Source organism: Saccopteryx leptura, chromosome 3 (assembly GCF_036850995.1).
Source record: "Saccopteryx leptura isolate mSacLep1 chromosome 3, mSacLep1_pri_phased_curated, whole genome shotgun sequence".
NCBI classification, from domain to species: domain Eukaryota; kingdom Metazoa; phylum Chordata; class Mammalia; order Chiroptera; family Emballonuridae; genus Saccopteryx; species Saccopteryx leptura.
In genome coordinates, this window is record NC_089505.1 from 148,716,514 (window position 1) to 148,733,193 (window position 16,680).

The window sequence follows — 16,680 nt, forward strand, 5'->3', positions numbered from 1 at the left end:
TTTTTGCCATCCCCTCCCCACTTAAAGTCAATATAGCATGAAATATAATTCAGCTACTGATGATGTGGTTAATATACACTAAAATCTACCAGGGGCTTCTAAATATGCTATTAACTCAGAACTTCTTGGAAGATGTAATTGAATAATATTCTTTATTGCAGTGATTATCCTGCTTTGCCTCCCAGCAGGGATTTATGCCATACCAAATACACAGAAATGTGACTGATACATAATATGAGAAGGAAATGTGATGGCAGTTATCAGTAGGAAATTAAATTGGTACTAAATTTTACTGAAATTTTGTTCAGGAAACCATTTCTTTAGGTCTTAAGATAAAGCATTTGCATTTTTGCATTTGGCACAATCATGAGTTTTATTTATTTTATCTAAAAATACATATTGGAGTAGAGTTTAGGCTTGGATCCTTGTCTTTTCCTCCCAATTTACATACTTTCTTCATTTTGAAATACTTGGATTGTCATGTGTTATTTCATCTTAGTGTTATAGAAAAAAATGGAAGCACAAACCATATTTCTTATGAAATATTCTTGGTGATGTTGAAGAATTTAGAAAAAATGGTTATTAGAATATTGATCATATTTTTGGCATTTTTTTAGTTCTTTTCATTGTAATTTTTGGAAAAGAAGAAATTTATTCTCTGTAAGCTTAAGCCCTGTAGTTCCAAGACTGAGAGAAATATTCAAGATGCCCAGGGAGGGAGGATGAAAAGTCCTATACCCAAAATAAAACATATGTTCTAAGTATAGATAATGCTACAATCTATGTAGAGATTATACCTTCTGACACCTGACAATTATCTGGTTTCTAACCTCCATCCTCTTTCTGTTTTATGAATTGTACAGGATGGTACAAAATAGAACCTCTTCCTAAGCCAAAGAAGTTGTTGAGGCTTTTGGCTTCTTTAGATTTGCTAACAACTAATGTAAAGACACACTATTTACAATGTCTAAATAAGAATAAAGGTAGAATCAATCATTATAACAACCACCTACTTTTTTTGCAAGCACTGTAGATATGTGCCCATGATTATCACTAAGTTTTTCTTAGTTCCATAATGTCACTTGTCCTCTTAGATCTTATTCAAGAATGGGAACTACTTTATTCTCTGCTTCTGCCACTGCCTATAGCAGTAGTACCAACCCAACAGCCAACAATAAGTATTCTTCTCAAAAATCTTCAGATTTTTAGAAAACCATCCTCCATCACTTAAAGAACAAGACGCCTTTTTTCAACTTCACCACATATATAATTGCTAGATATGAGATATTTACTACAGATACATGGGTGGGGCTTTGAATGCCAACCTGATGACAATTTCCAAGTATGGCTAACTCTTCTTATGAAATACTGGCTTTTGAAATGAGGTGATGATCCCTGGAACTCCTTTAACTCTACTACTAAGTAGCTTATGGACTAAATCAAGTACTCCATTTTATTCAGTCTCACATTCTTCTATAAAAATTGAAATAAATATTGCTATCTGCACAGTGTTTCTGTAAAAAATAAATGATGACATGTTTGTAAATACCTCCCACATTGCCAGATATGTAGTAGATATATAACAAATATTAATTTCCTTTATTGCTTTTGTCAAGTTTTTATTCCAGTTATCCCAGACATTAATTCTCTCTAGGCACTCTACATCTATGTGACACATTTTGTCCTCCCACAAAGATAGACATCCTAATTTTATGTTCCCGTTAATCAAGTTAACTCAAGTTAGTCACAAGTCATACACTTAAAAGGTTGAATCCTTTTTTTGTTTAATGTACTTTGATAGACAAAATTTCTTGCTTCAAATCCAAATGCAACATGGTACTATATTTTTAAGTCCTTTAGACTAAGGTTACATTTTAATGTTCAACTTGAGTTTTATAACCCAGGTTTTATAAGACATTTTGTGGTATGGTACTTTTTGTAGGAAAAAAAAACTATTTCAACTCATTATACATACACCTTAATTAGGAATTTTTTTTTATTTTATATAAATGTAGAAGACTTCAAGAAAGATGACACTCATATAATGCCTTCATATAGCTAGATAACAAAGTATCTTCTTAGTACCAGAATTAACCACTATTCCATCAAAATAAATTACACTGACATAACATTTTACAATCTATAAATACATTTTTATCCATTACTCATGGGGTTTTCTCAGTAGTCTTTAAGGTAGTCAGGAAAGACACTTATGTTTTCATTGATTGATATTAGAGAGAGAGAGAGAGAGAGAGAGAGAGAGAGAGAGAAGCATTCATTTGTTTTTCACTTAGTTGTGCATTCATTGGTTGCTTCCTGTAAGTGCCCTGATCAGGAGTTAACCCACAATGTTGGTGTTTTGAAATGATGTTCTAACTGACTAAGCTAACTAGCCAATGCCAGAAAAGGCACTTATATCAACAATTTGCATAAGAAAATTGAGGCCAAGAGAGATTATGTTACTTACCTAAGCCCGTGAAATTAAGAAGTCCAAGAGCCACTGTTCAAACCCAAGTCTGACAAGGATAGAGCATGAGCTTTTAACTGTTGTGACAAGGAACCATCCAAATCTCCTTACTTAAAGTACAGCAATCTTTGCTTTTGTCCATGTTGCCATTTATTTTTAACATTATTTTTAAATATGTAGAAGAGTTCTTTACTGCCTGAATATTGCTTTGGTTTCCAACCATACACCTGGAACTATGTATTCTATAATATGTAAACTATTTGATTTCATATTTCAGATTACATTTGCACATATCTTAAGTTTCAATGCAAAATTTTATGTAAAGATTTTTAAAATAATTTTATTACATTTTTATCATTGCTGCTTAGATAGCCTATTGATTATACTACAAAAGCGAGTGACTGATGTACCAACATTCTGACTGATTCAGTGATTATTTATAGATATTCTAAGAAACAGATTCTACAGAAATAACTCAATTCCTGACTTCTGATAAAGATGCCTAGGCAAAAAGTTAGTTGAGTAGGAGTAATTTAAAGCACAAATGAAATAGCAATTATTTAAAATAATTCTTGTTTGATGAATATAGTAATGAGTTTCTACATGATGAATCAGTTCCAATAAAATATAGTAGAGGATTGACATCAGCATAATGGTGGCATGAGAGATACTCCTGATCTCTCTCATTGGTATTTAAACAAATTGAACAACTACAACACAGCAAAGGAACTCCAGATGGGCTTGCAGGCACACTTGAAAGATACACACACTGAATAGACTAAATTTGTTTTATTGTTAGGGTTCTAACAACACCACTCTCAAATGCCATAAAAGAAGAAGAAATCAAATACCATGGGTACACAAGACAGAGACATAGTTCAAAAAGAAACTAAATAATTTTCAGGAAAAAAAAACCTCAAACACATGGAAACCTTGGATTTAAATGATAAAGAATTTAAAATTGAAATTCTGAAAATACTCAATGAGATGTGAAAAGACACCAATATGCAACTTAATCAGCTCAGAGAACAAAACAAGCACCTTGCCCAGAAGACTGAAACTTTAAAAACAGAAGCGAAAAACTCAATACATGAATTAAAAACTGAGGTAGCAAGTTTAGGTAATAGAACAAACCAGATAGAGAAAGAATCAGCTACATTAAAGACAGGCAACTAGAAATGCTAGAAAAGGAAGTAGAGAGAGACTCATGAATTAAAAAAACAACTGAAAACAATGCTGCAATGAACATGGGGCTGCATGAGTCTTTATTACCAATGTTTTTGAGTTTTGGAGTTATATACCCAATAGAGGGATTTCTGGGTCATATGGTAATTTTATTTTTAGTTTTTTGAGGAACCACCATACTTACTTCTATAATGGTTGTACTACTTGACTTTGGGTGATGGGTATGCAACATAATTAAATGTCAAAATAACCTGGAGATGTTTTCTCTGAACATATGTACCCTGATTTAATAATGTCACCCCATTAAAATTAATTAAAAAGAATAAAAAAAACAGAGTGTTTTACAAGAATTGTCTGACTCCATCAGAAAGAAAAATATGAGAATAATGGGTATCTCAGAAAAACAAGAGGAAGAGAAGGGAATGGAGAACTTGTTCAAAAATAATGGATGAGAGTTTGCCAAGTCTGTGGAACGAGTTAGGGACTCTAATCAAAAAAGCAAATAGAACACCAACTTACCACAACTTAAACAGACCTACTTCAGGGCACATTGTAATAAAATTCTCAAAAATCAATGACAAAGAAAGAATTCTCAAGGCAGCTAGGGAAAAGAAGAACATAATATATAAAGGAAAGCCCATTAGGTTGTCATCAGATTTCTGAGCAGAAACTCTACAAGCCAGAAGAGAGTGGACCCAAATATTCAAGGTACTGAAAAAGAGAAATTACCAGCCAAGAATACTATATCTTTCAAATATAAAAGAGAAATAAAAACTTTTGAAGACATACAGAGGTTGAGGGAATTTATCACCAGAAAAACCCCACTGTAGGAAATATTCAAGGTGGTTATCCAATCAGACATAAAGAACAAAACCAATCAAAACTACAAGTAAAAACTCCAACAAAGTCACAATAAAAACAAGAATAATCTGTGACAACAATAACATGAAAGAAGAGAAGATAAAAATTTGCAGTAGTAAAGGAGGATGGAGTGAGAAGCACTCATAAGACAAAGGACTCTTGTACATAAGAACATTTTTCTCTTAAAAACTTAATGGTAATCACTCAAAAAAAGCCACTATTGACATGCACAGCTTAAAAAAATAAGAAAGTAGAAAGAAGTGTGGAATACCATCAAACAAAAATAACTGCCAAAACCACAAAACAGAAAACCGAAACAAGACACAGAGCTGCCAGAAAACAAAACATAATATGGCTATTGGAAATCCTCAAGTGTCAATAAATACTCAAATAGTAAGTGGACTGAACTCACCAATAAAGAGGCACAGAGTAGCAGATTGGGTCAAAAAGCAAAACCCACCCATATGATGCCTTCAACAGACACATCTAAGCTGCAAGAACAAAAATAGATTCAAAGTAAAGGTTGGAAAATATTCTCTAAGCAAATAATATCCAATGAAAAGCAGGTGTAGTCATAACTCATATCTGACCATGCTGACTCCAAAATAACAAAGTTAACCAGAGACAAAGATGAACATTTCATAATGATAACAGGGACATTGTATCAAGAAGACATAGCACTTCTTAATATATATACACAAATCCAGGGAGCATCAAAATATGTAAGATGCTCCCCCAAACAAAAGTCTAACTAATCTAAAAATAGAAGCATACTAAAACACAAATACTTGGAGATTTCAACACACTATTGATGGCATTATATAGGTCCTTCAAATAGAAAATCAATAAAAAAATATTGACCTTAAATGACACACTGAACCAAATGGATATAATAAACATTTACAGGACATTTTATCCCAGAACATCAGGATATACATACTTTACCAGTATGCATGGAATATTCTCAAGGATAAATATATTGGCCCACAAAGCTAACATCAATAAATTCAGGAAGATTGAAATTAGACCAAGCATATTTTCTGAACATAAGGCTTTGGAATTAGAAGTCAACTACAAAAAGGAAGTAAAGAAAACCATAAAAATGTGGAAATTAAACAACATACTTCTAAAATATGACTGAGCCAGAGAATATATAAAGGCAGAGATCAAAAGATATACACAGACAAATAAAAATGACAACAAAACATATCAAAATTATAGGGAAGTTTATATCATTACAAGCTTATATGAAAACCAATAGAGATCCCAAGTAAACAGTGTAACATTACATCTTAAGAAACTAGAAAAAAACAAAACAAAGGCAATCCAAAATCAGCAGAAGACAGGAAATAGTAAAAATTAGAGCAGAAGTAAATAAAGTAGAAGAAAAACTAAAGAAAAATTAATACAACAAAGAGCTGGTTCTTTGAAAAGATCAATAAAATCAACAAACCCCTCATTAGACTCACTAAGGAGAAAAGAGGAAAGACTCACTCATTAAATAAAACATGAAATAAAGGAGGATAAATTACCATAGATACCATAGATAGACAAAGGATCATAGTAGAACACTGTGAAAGATAATATGCCACCAAATTCAACAACCTATAGAAAATGGATAAATTCCTCAAACTATACAATCTTCTTAGAGTGAGTCATGAAGAAGTGGAAAACTTAAATAAAACTATAAGCAAGGAGGAAATAGGAACAACTATCAAAAACCTCCCCCCAAAACAAAAGTCCAGAGCCAGATGGGTACACTAGTGAATTCTACCAAACATTCAAAGAAGATTTGGTACCAATCCTTCCCAAAATCTTCAAAAAATTAGAAGAGAAAGCAATACGCCTTGACACATTTTATAAAGCCAACATAATCCTCATTCCAAAACCTGGCAAGAACAACACACACAAAAAATAAAACTACAGACCAATATCTCTAATGAATGCAGAAGCAAAAATCCTAAACAAAATACTAGAAAACTGAATATAACAACACATTAAAAAAATAATACATCACCATCAAGTGGGCTTCATTCCAGGAGCATACAAATGGTTCAACTTATGGAAATTGATCAACATAATACACCATATCAACAAAACAAAGAAAAGAATTATATGATCCTATCAATAGATGCAGAAAAGACATTCAATAAGTCACAACATCCTTTTATGTTTAAAATATTCAATAAAAATCAGAATAGCCTGACCTGTAGTGGCGCAGTGGATAAAGTGTCAACCTGGAAACGCTGAGGTTGCTGGTTCAAAACCCTGGGCTTGCCTGGTCAAGGCACATATGGGAGTCGATGCTTCCTGCTCCTCCCCCCTTCTCTCTCTCTCTGTCTCCTCTAAAATAAATAAAAAATAAAAATAATTAAAAAAAAATCAGAATAGAAGGAAAGTACCTCAATATAAAAGGCCATATATGACAAACCATCTGCTAATATCATACTAAATGGTGAAAAATATGAAGGCTTTTTCTCTAAAATTAGGAACAAGATCAGGCTGCCCATACTCTCCACTCTTGTTCAACAGAGTTCTGAAAATTTTAGCCAGAGCAATTAAGCAAGAAAAAGAAATAATAGACATGTATGTTAAGAAGGAAGAAGTAAAATATCACTTTTTATGGATGACATGATCCTGTATATAGAAAACCCGAAAATTTTCACCAAAAAACTATTAGAAACAATAAAACAATACAGTAAAGTCACAGAATACAAAATCAATATACAAAAGTCTATTCTTTTCCTAAATGCCAACAATGAAGCTTCAGAAAATGACTCAAAAATCAATTCTTTTTACAATTACAAAACAAACAAACAAGCCCTGGCCGGTTGGCTCAGCGGTAGAGCGTCGGCCTAGCGTGCGGAGGACCCGGGTTCGATTCCCGGCCAGGGAACAACGGGAGAAGCACCCATTTGCTTCTCCACCCCTCTGCCGCGCTTTCCTCTCTGTCTCTCTCTTCCCCTCCTGCAGCCAAGGCTCTATTGGAGCAGAGATGGCCCGGGCGCTGGGGATGGCTCTGTGGCCTCTGCCTCAGGCGCTAGAGTGGCTCTGGTCGCAACATGGCGACGCCCAGGATGGGCAGAGCATCGCCCCCTGGTGGGCAGAGCGTCACCTCTGGTGGGCGTGCCGGGTGGATCCCGGTCGGGCGCATGCGGGAGTCTGTCTGACTGTCTCTCCCTGTTTCCAGCTTCAGAAAAATGAAAAAAAAAAACAAAACAAACAAACAAACAAAAAACAACCTAAGAACAAACTTACCAAGGGATGTGAAGGACCTATATAGTGAAAACTACAGAATATTATTGAAAGAAATTGAAAAAGACACAATGAAATGGAAAAATATTCCATGTTCATGGAATGGAATAATCAACATAGTTAAAATGACCATATTATCCAAAGAAATATACAAAGTTAATACAATCCCCATCAAAATCCCAATGTTTTTTAAAGAAATAGAACAAAAAAATCACCAAATTTGTATAGAAACATAAAAAAACTCAAATAGCCAAAGCTATCCTGAAGAAAAAGAATAAAACCAGAGGTCTCATACTACCTGACTTCAAATTATAAAATAGACTCTATTGAATAGAGCTATGATAATCAAAACAGCATGGTATAGGCAGAAAAACAAGCATACAAAACAATGGAGCAGAATTGAGAGTCCAGGGATAAAACCACATATATATGGACAAATCATTTTTGACAAAGGAGCCAAAAACACACAATGGAGAAAAGAAAGCCTTTTCAATAAATGGTCCTGGGAAAATTGGAAAGCCACATGCAAAAGAATGAAACTTGACTATAATTTGTCCCCCTGCACAAAAATTAATTCAAAATGTATCAAATACCTAAATATAAGTTCTGAAACAATAAATAACATAGAAGAAAACATAGGTACTAATAACTCATGGACCTTGACCAGTGAGAACAATTTGTGAATTTGACTCCAAAGGCAAGGGAAATAAAGGCAAAATACATGAATGGAAGTATATCAAACTAAAAATCTTCTGCACAACAAAAGAAACTGACAACAAAACAAATAAGCAGCCAACTAAATGGAAGATGATATTGGCAAATAAAAGCTTCGATAAAGGGTTAATATCCAAAATAAATAAAGAACTCACAAAGCTCAGCAACAAACAAGCAAACAATCCAATTTAAAAATGGGGAGAGGAGCTGAACAGACAATTCTCCCAAAAAGGCATACAAATGGCCAACAGATACATGAAAAGATGCCCATTTTCACTAGCTACTCACAAAATGCAAATCAATACTACAATGAGATACCAACTCACACCTGTTGGACTGGCTGCTAACAGCAAGACAAGCAATAACAAGTGTTGGAGAGGCTGTGGAGAAAAAGGAACCTTCATTCACTGCTGATGGGAATGCAAATTAGTCCACTCATTATGGAAGAAAGTATAGTGCTTCCTCAAAAAAATAAGAATAGAACTGCCATATGACTCAGCAATTCCTCTACTGGGTATCTACTCTCAAAACTCAAAAACATTGGTTTGTAAAGATACATACACCCCCATGTTCATCACAGCATTATTCACAGTGGCCAAGACATGAAACCAATCAAAGTATCCCTCAATAGAAGATTAAATAAAGAAGAAGTGGTACATACATACAATGGAATACTACTCAGTCATAAGAAACGATGACATATTGTCATTTACAGCAACATGGATGAACCTCGAGAACTTTATACTAAGTAAAATAAGTACATCAAAAAAGCTAAGAACTCTATGATTTTACAACACATAGGTGGGACATAAAACTGAGACTCATGGACATAGATAAAACTGTAGTGGGTACCAGGGGAAGAGGGGTGTAGGGAGGGTGGCAGGGACAGAGGGAAGAGTGTAAAGAGGGACAAATATAAGGTAAAAAAAAATTTTGTGTGATAGGGATACAACACAATCAATGCTATAGAAAGACTTACCTGAGCCCTGGCCGGTTGGCTCAGCGGTAGAGCATCGGCCTAACGTGCGGAGGACCCGGGTTCGATTCCCGGCCAGGGCACACAGGAGAAGCGCCCATTTGCTTCTCCACCCCTCCGCCGCGCCTTCCTCTCTGTCTCTCTCTTCCCCTCCCGCAGCCAAGGCTCCATTGGAGCAAAGATGGCCCGGGCGCTGGGGATGGCTCTGTGGCCTCTGCCTCAGGCGCTAGAGTGGCTCTGGTCGCAACATGGCGACGCCCAGGATGGGCAGAGCATCGCCCCCTGGTGGGCAGAGCATCGCCCCTGGTGGGCATGCCGGGTGGATCCCGGTCGGGCGCATGCGGGAGTCTGTCTGACTGTCTCTCCCTGTTTCCAGCTTCAGAAAAATGCAAAAAAAAAAAAAAAAAGAAAGACTTACCTGAAACCGATGTATTTTTTATTTTTTTCCTTTTTTAAAATCTTCATTAATTTTTAATTTATTGTGTTTAAATGGATTCAAGTGAACCACGAAATATAACTCCCTCACCCCTCACCCCTGTATCCCTTTTTATATCCCCTTTGCTGCCTCCCCCTAACTCCCTCCCCTCTGCTCTCTAGGATTTGCTGTCCTGTGATCTATATCTCTGTATTATGTATATATAGTTTCACGAATCCCTTTACCTTCTCTGATCCCATCCCCTCATCCCCTTTCCCTCTGACTGCTGTTCCTCTTGTCCCTATGGCCCTGCCTCTGCCTCTAATCCATTTCTCAGTTCCCTATGTCCATTAGATTCCACATATATGTGAGATCATATGATTTTTTTTTTCTCTGCCTGGCTTATTTCACTTAGCATAATAGTCTCCAGGTTCATCCATGCTGTCACAAAAGGTAAGATTTCCTTCTTTTTTCATGATTGCCCAAAATTATACAGCTAGTTAATGATACACACAAGTTTACTTAACTCTGACTCTCAATCTACTACTTTTTCCACTTCGCCAGGCTCCCTCAATATATTAATCTAAATTGCATATGAAAATAAATGTTGTGTCGCTTAAGAAATAGAGAAGTATATTTAATTTCTAACAAAATAAGATATTTGTTTTTATCTGCATTTCACCATTTACCTTGAGCTGTACTACAGTTTTTGTGTCAGCCTGGCTTCAGACCTTGTCCTGTATTTCTTTTAAGAACTCACAAGCTACAAAACTAAGCCAAAAAAGACCGGAAATAAACTTGACATCTAAGATGAAAATGGAACATAAAAACTAGCATTCCCTCTATGATACAGTAGCATAATAGCCAAGATGATGAGATAACTGTCAGAAGCCAATAGGGAACTTGAATTGAGATTTATTCTTTGAAGGCCTCTGCTCTTACGGTGCTCTCAAAATCAGTAGTGTCTTATGAGTGATCACAGCCTGAGACTGACTTTGAATGATCTCACCAAGACTTTGAAAGAGACTGATTTCTTTCACTGCTCACTCATGTCCTGTAGAGATTAAGAGATTGTTCAAAAGAAAAGATTTCTTTCCTTGACAAATGCTGGGTTATTGTCAAAGGAATCTTTCTGTATTTATGTAGTTGTACCTTAGAGCATATATTGCATGCTAAGTTTCAGGGCTAGAAAGTACTAATGGTCTTCCGTGTTTCAATTTTAAACCATAAAATTGAAGTTTCTGGTAAAATGCATAACATTACTAACTGTATCAACTCTTAGGCTTTTCTATCTGTATACCATAAGTTTTTATATTTGAAGACTTCTCTATAAAAGATAATAGTGTGACTGTCCAATTAAATAATAAGCATGGTTGTAAAGGACCTTGAATAGGTAAGTTTCTATTTAAATGCTAATTATCATCATTATAAACAATTTGGTATGCAACTAAGTGTGGCTACCCTGAGATAAAATTTTTTTATGTAAAAGAGAGGATAATAACTGTGGGTAAAACTTATTGGGTCTTGTAGGTATCAACCTGAGACAACCCTCAATTAGAAATTCTCTTAGAACAAACTGTATAGAAGAAGGACCTACACACACACACACACACACACACACACACACACACACACACACACACACACCTCTTGTCCAAAAATAATGGACTTAAAGAACTGTGACTACTGCCTGAAATTCACTAAACCTTTCTTGATTGCCTGTATGTTTCTTGCATTGAGGGGATAGAAAAATAAGAAACAATCACTGCTTTCAAGAAAATAGTAGGGTATGGAAAAGACATTCAAAAGAAAAAAGAGAAAAACATGTGAGATATAGACAAAGTAGGAATATTAACATCTAATCCAGGGAGGAGTGGGCATGAGGGAAGAAGAAATAAAAAGGAAGATTTGAAACTGCTCTTGAATGACAGACGGGATTTAGACATATAAAAACATGGAGAATGGGCACTCCAAGCTGGAGGTGTTAGGTAAATTAGAAAGATTGTTCTATTAATGTCCAAATATCTCCTGAATGTACTCCATCAAATGATGGCAGATGACTAAAATTATTTACTAGATTTAACACTAAGACAAGTAGATGAATCAAGGAGGGATTGTGCCTTCAACATCTTTCTCATTTCAAATGTTTGTTCGTCTATGATAATTTTTTAAATGTTCAATTGTTTCCTACCCCTAGAAAATTAACAAACAAAAAAAAATTTTACCTTCCAGGTATTACAATAGGTCTATCCCCATCATAGATAAACTTCTGGCAAGAAAAGTGAAGACACTGAGATATGTCTATTTCTCCTCCCACTCCCAATTCTATATTTATTAATCTAAATATCTACCTTGGTTATCATATTACAATGGCTTTTGTCAAGGTGACTTTATTACTTTCATGATTATCTTTAATTTTCATCTTTGGCATAGACCTCCCCTCTCTGCTCTAGATTGAAATATCCAACACCAAACTTGTGATCATAGCATTATTCTTATTCAATATTTTTTTATCTCAGAAATGATACCACCATTAACCCAGGTGCACATACCAGAAATTTTAGTAATCTGGCATAATCGTTCTCTTTCATGCCCATATCCAGTCCTACCAAAGCCTCTTATTTTAACTTAAAAATAGCTTTAAATTTTGCCCACTCTCTTCTATCCCACTGTCACCCTCTTAGTTCAAGCTACTCACATCTCTCCCTTGGTGACTGAAAAAGATTCTGAAAAGGCCCTTTCCCAAGAGTTTGTCTTCCTAATATCTGATTAGTTTTCTACTTTGCATCTGGGGCAACTGTTCTAGTATACATAAGCTGTTATATTACTGTTGCTATTTGGTATATTTTTATACTAATTGCCCCCCCCTCAATGAATCAGGACTCCTAGGAATCCCTATCCCTATGTATACTGCCTTTACCCAACTTGAGGCTTGGAGAAGTAAGTAAATTTGGCCAAAATAAATCAACAGACATGGCCAAAGCAGAAGTTTGATAAGTACTTCATTGAGACTTGCCGTTGGGAGCGCTGCCATTACCATGTGAAGAAGCTCAAGCTAAGAATAGGGAGGAGGTGGTAGATGCAGTCAGTGTATGTTGGCTGAATATCTGGATGTTCGGGATTCCTACTATATACGATCACCTTGACCCAGTAGCAGCAGATGACATAATCTTGTACTGTTCCTTGGTCACACTTAATCTCAATTCTCTGTTTCTTAAATATAGGTCATGAGTTCTGAGTGAAACAGACAAAGAAATGTAGGTAATTTTGAAAAAAAAAACAGTATGGCTAGAAAAAAATTTAATACAAGTGTTGTAACTATGATATCAGATTAACAATACTAACTTGATTAATTAATTGGTCCGTTAATTCATTCATCCATTCATCTGTTTTTTCTTTTATTCATATAGTAACCATTCATTTAAACATTTATTAAATGTTTATCCTGTGTTAGGCATTGTAGAAACAGAAAAAGGAATAAGACAAGCTCTTCTAAAAAGCATATAAATAACAAGTGAATAGATATATTGATTACATTCACAACAGTATTGGACAAAAGGGAAAGTCCCAGATCTTAGTATAAAACAATCACTAGAAGATGACATTTATTTAACTTCTCTAGCCTCTTATCAGTATAGTCACGCAATACATTTTACTATATAAAATGTATTTCATACTTTATCATAAACAGTTCCAAGCTATATTAAGGAAGCTACAGTTTCTAAAATAATGGTAATCAATTACTATAAAAGGGTAGTCTCAGGAGAGCCACATATTCTTAAATTTCAAAGGTATATTTGTTAATGTTCAAGAAATTAACTGATGTCCTCTGATAAAATGTCTTTATTGCAAACCATACATGTCATTGCATTCAATGTAACTAAAAACAAAAAATTCAACTTCCATAGAAGTTAATTGGAAGCTTTTTGAGTTCTGTATGAAGAATGTTAAGAGTTCTAATTTGAATGCAAGCAAATGCCAAAGAAAGTTGTGTTTATAGTAGGGTACTATATTACATTCAGTGTTTTAGTGTACATCCAAATGATCTTACTTTTTAGTGTTATTACTAAAAATGCTCAAGATGCCTTTCAAAGAGAATGAAAAAGAATGTGTGAAATTAGAACAATATATAGATTTGAGTAAAATTAGTTTTGTCAATTCTTTCAGCTGCATAATGGCAGGACTTTTAAGATTGGTAGATTTTGCATTTAGAATGCTTTAAAATACATAGCATGTATTCAATTTTGTAACAAACAGCACATTCTCTTCAATGGCTATTTGCTGTTTTATAGGAGAATAGGGGCATTCTACAAATTTTAGCTTCATCAGAACCTTCTGTAACATTTTTGAATTCATGAATCATTGAGTGCATCAAGAGTAACAATTTTTATAATTGGGCTATTATGCTTACTAATATTATATTGTTAGCATCTGAATTAATTATATTTAAAAGTCCTTTGAAGATTTTACTTGAAATATTCTAACCATATGTAAAAATCTATCCTAGTTATCTTAAAACTTTTATTATATAATATCAAATATATTGTGCCTTTTCTCTAATATTCATATTTTGACATTATGATATAGCAGTCTAATAACATTTTATTTTAAAGATAAATATATGCACAAAGTTTTATATGAAAAATTATAATAATGAAAGATATCTATACCCATTTGGTCTGGCACACTAATCTTCTTTCAGTTATAGTTTAGATTGTTATTCTGCCATGAACTTCATGTCAAGTAATGGACTGAAAATTTTTGAAAAATGTTGAGTGCATTTTACATTGTTTTGCTTCTATTACTATTTCACAATGCCTATTTTTTAAAATCTGTATATAGCAATTAAACTTAATTTAAGACTATTGATTGTTTTTTATAGGGTAAATGTTATGTTAGTGCAAAGGATCTAAGCTCAATAGTACTCTTTTTCTGTCTTCATGGAACTTAAGACTCCTACAAAGAAAGCAAGCAAGTAAATCAGCAGTTACAAAGGGCATTTAACCAATCAGGGAAGTCTGTCAATTCTCTTTTGAATTGGACTATTTCTCACTATATGCACCACTAATATCCTAATCAATACCTCTGGCGTTTCTTACCTGGACTATCACAGTAAATCTCTAATTTCCTTTCTCCTCAATTCTGCTTCCCTCTACTCTTCATTCTATTTTCAAAAATCAACAAAAGTCATTTTTTCAAAGCCTGCTTATGTCACTCCTATGCTCAAAATGTTCCAGTGGCTTCCCCAGATCACTTGTAGTAAAAGTCAAAATCACATAAAAGGGGGCATAGATTATTTGGTTTCTACTAAAATTCTGACATGAACTCTCACTACTCTCCTTCTGGCTTACTGGATTCCAGTCCCAAGGGCCTACTTGCTGTTCCCTGAACACTGTAAGCTTGCCCAACTGCAGACTTTCGCACTGGCTGCTCTGTCTTCTCCTATCTTTCCACATAGCTGTGCTCCTCACTTCCTTCCACACTCAAATACCTCCTCATCAATGAAGCCTTCCCTGTCCACACCAGGTCAAAGGGCAACTCCCACCCTGTAGCTTTTCCTGATTTCTTTACTCTCTATTTCTCTACACATCCTTTCTCACTCTCTGACAAGCCATTTGTTAAATCTGGTCTTGTCCCACTATAAGTAAATTTGTAAGTGCAGGTACTTGACTGATTTGTTCACTGCCAGTTATTGCCCGAAGCAATAATATTTCTCAACTTTTACCATTCCTTCTTTAATTATTTTGCTTTTTATGTTTATCTGTTAAAATTTTCCTTACTTAAAAAAATCTTTTTGTGAAAATCTTTGTCTTGTAGTACTGATCTTAAACACAATTAATTCATTATTATTAGGTTTTACTACTTTCTGGTTTCTATACTTTTGCTACTTTACTGATTTTTTAGTGCCTTTTTACTGTTTCCTTATGTTTCTGTGTATAAGCTTTCTTTAAATTTTTCTTTTCCCCCCAAGTTTTAAACACTATGTACTCTGTTCTTGTTTCTGTGGTCATCCTACATTTTTATAAACCATTATTAAAACTTTTATGTATTTATTATGAAGAAGGAGCCCTAGCCTTTGGCCAAGCTGTGGCCACTACTGATGAGCAGACATTTCCAGTGTTCCTTTCAAAAGAGACTAGCTTTTATGTGGTTGGCAGGAGAAGGTCTGTGAATCGAAGAAGCACAAAGGATCATTGGGACGGAAAGGAGAAACTCTGAACATAGCCCAGACTCTGGTCCTAGACTCTTTCTGTCTCAGTTCTAATTTTTTTGACAGTGGATCAGTTACTCTTTTCACAGTGGCTTGCTTGGTTTTCAAGTGTTCAGATAGGGCACATTATTGGGAAGAGGAAATTTCTCTTGCTTTGGCACAAAGCATAGCACAGCATTGTAATTCAATGATCAGAGGAATTCAAAAAGTACCGAATCAGATTTTCAATTCATGGATATACAACGACCTCTGGTGATAATCACCTTGGATGTTGTGGTAGGTACGACTAAAAGAAACGGGGACATGGTGCCTTTGAAGATATCATTGGACCAATGATGGGAGTAATGAGCAGAGCTGATGCAGGGCCTGTTAAATTGGCATAGAGCAACTAAAAGGAAGTATTTGTGATGTGTGACATAGTACAGAGCATCTTAGAGAGTAGACTTTTTCAAGAAATAGAGGCCTTAAATTAGTAGGTACAGTTGTGGAAAGATACCTTATATAGTTAAATCCAAGAGCCATATTATAACTTAGACTCCATTGACTGAAAGTAAAGACTTTAATATACTTTTATTTCCCACTCCTTAAATATATTG

The 16,680-nt window shown here is 34.7% G+C and overlaps 1 protein-coding gene and 1 non-coding gene across 3 annotated transcripts in view; both read left to right on the forward strand.

Moving 5' to 3' along the window:
• TNNI3K (TNNI3 interacting kinase) overlaps positions 1-16,680 on the forward strand; it is a 286,731-nt gene that overhangs the window by 138,994 nt on the left and 131,057 nt on the right. The gene's annotated exons all lie outside the window — the stretch shown is intronic.
• Positions 9,466-9,541, forward strand: TRNAV-AAC (transfer RNA valine (anticodon AAC)). Its single transcript has one exon. It is a non-coding gene; the product is annotated as a tRNA-Val (tRNA).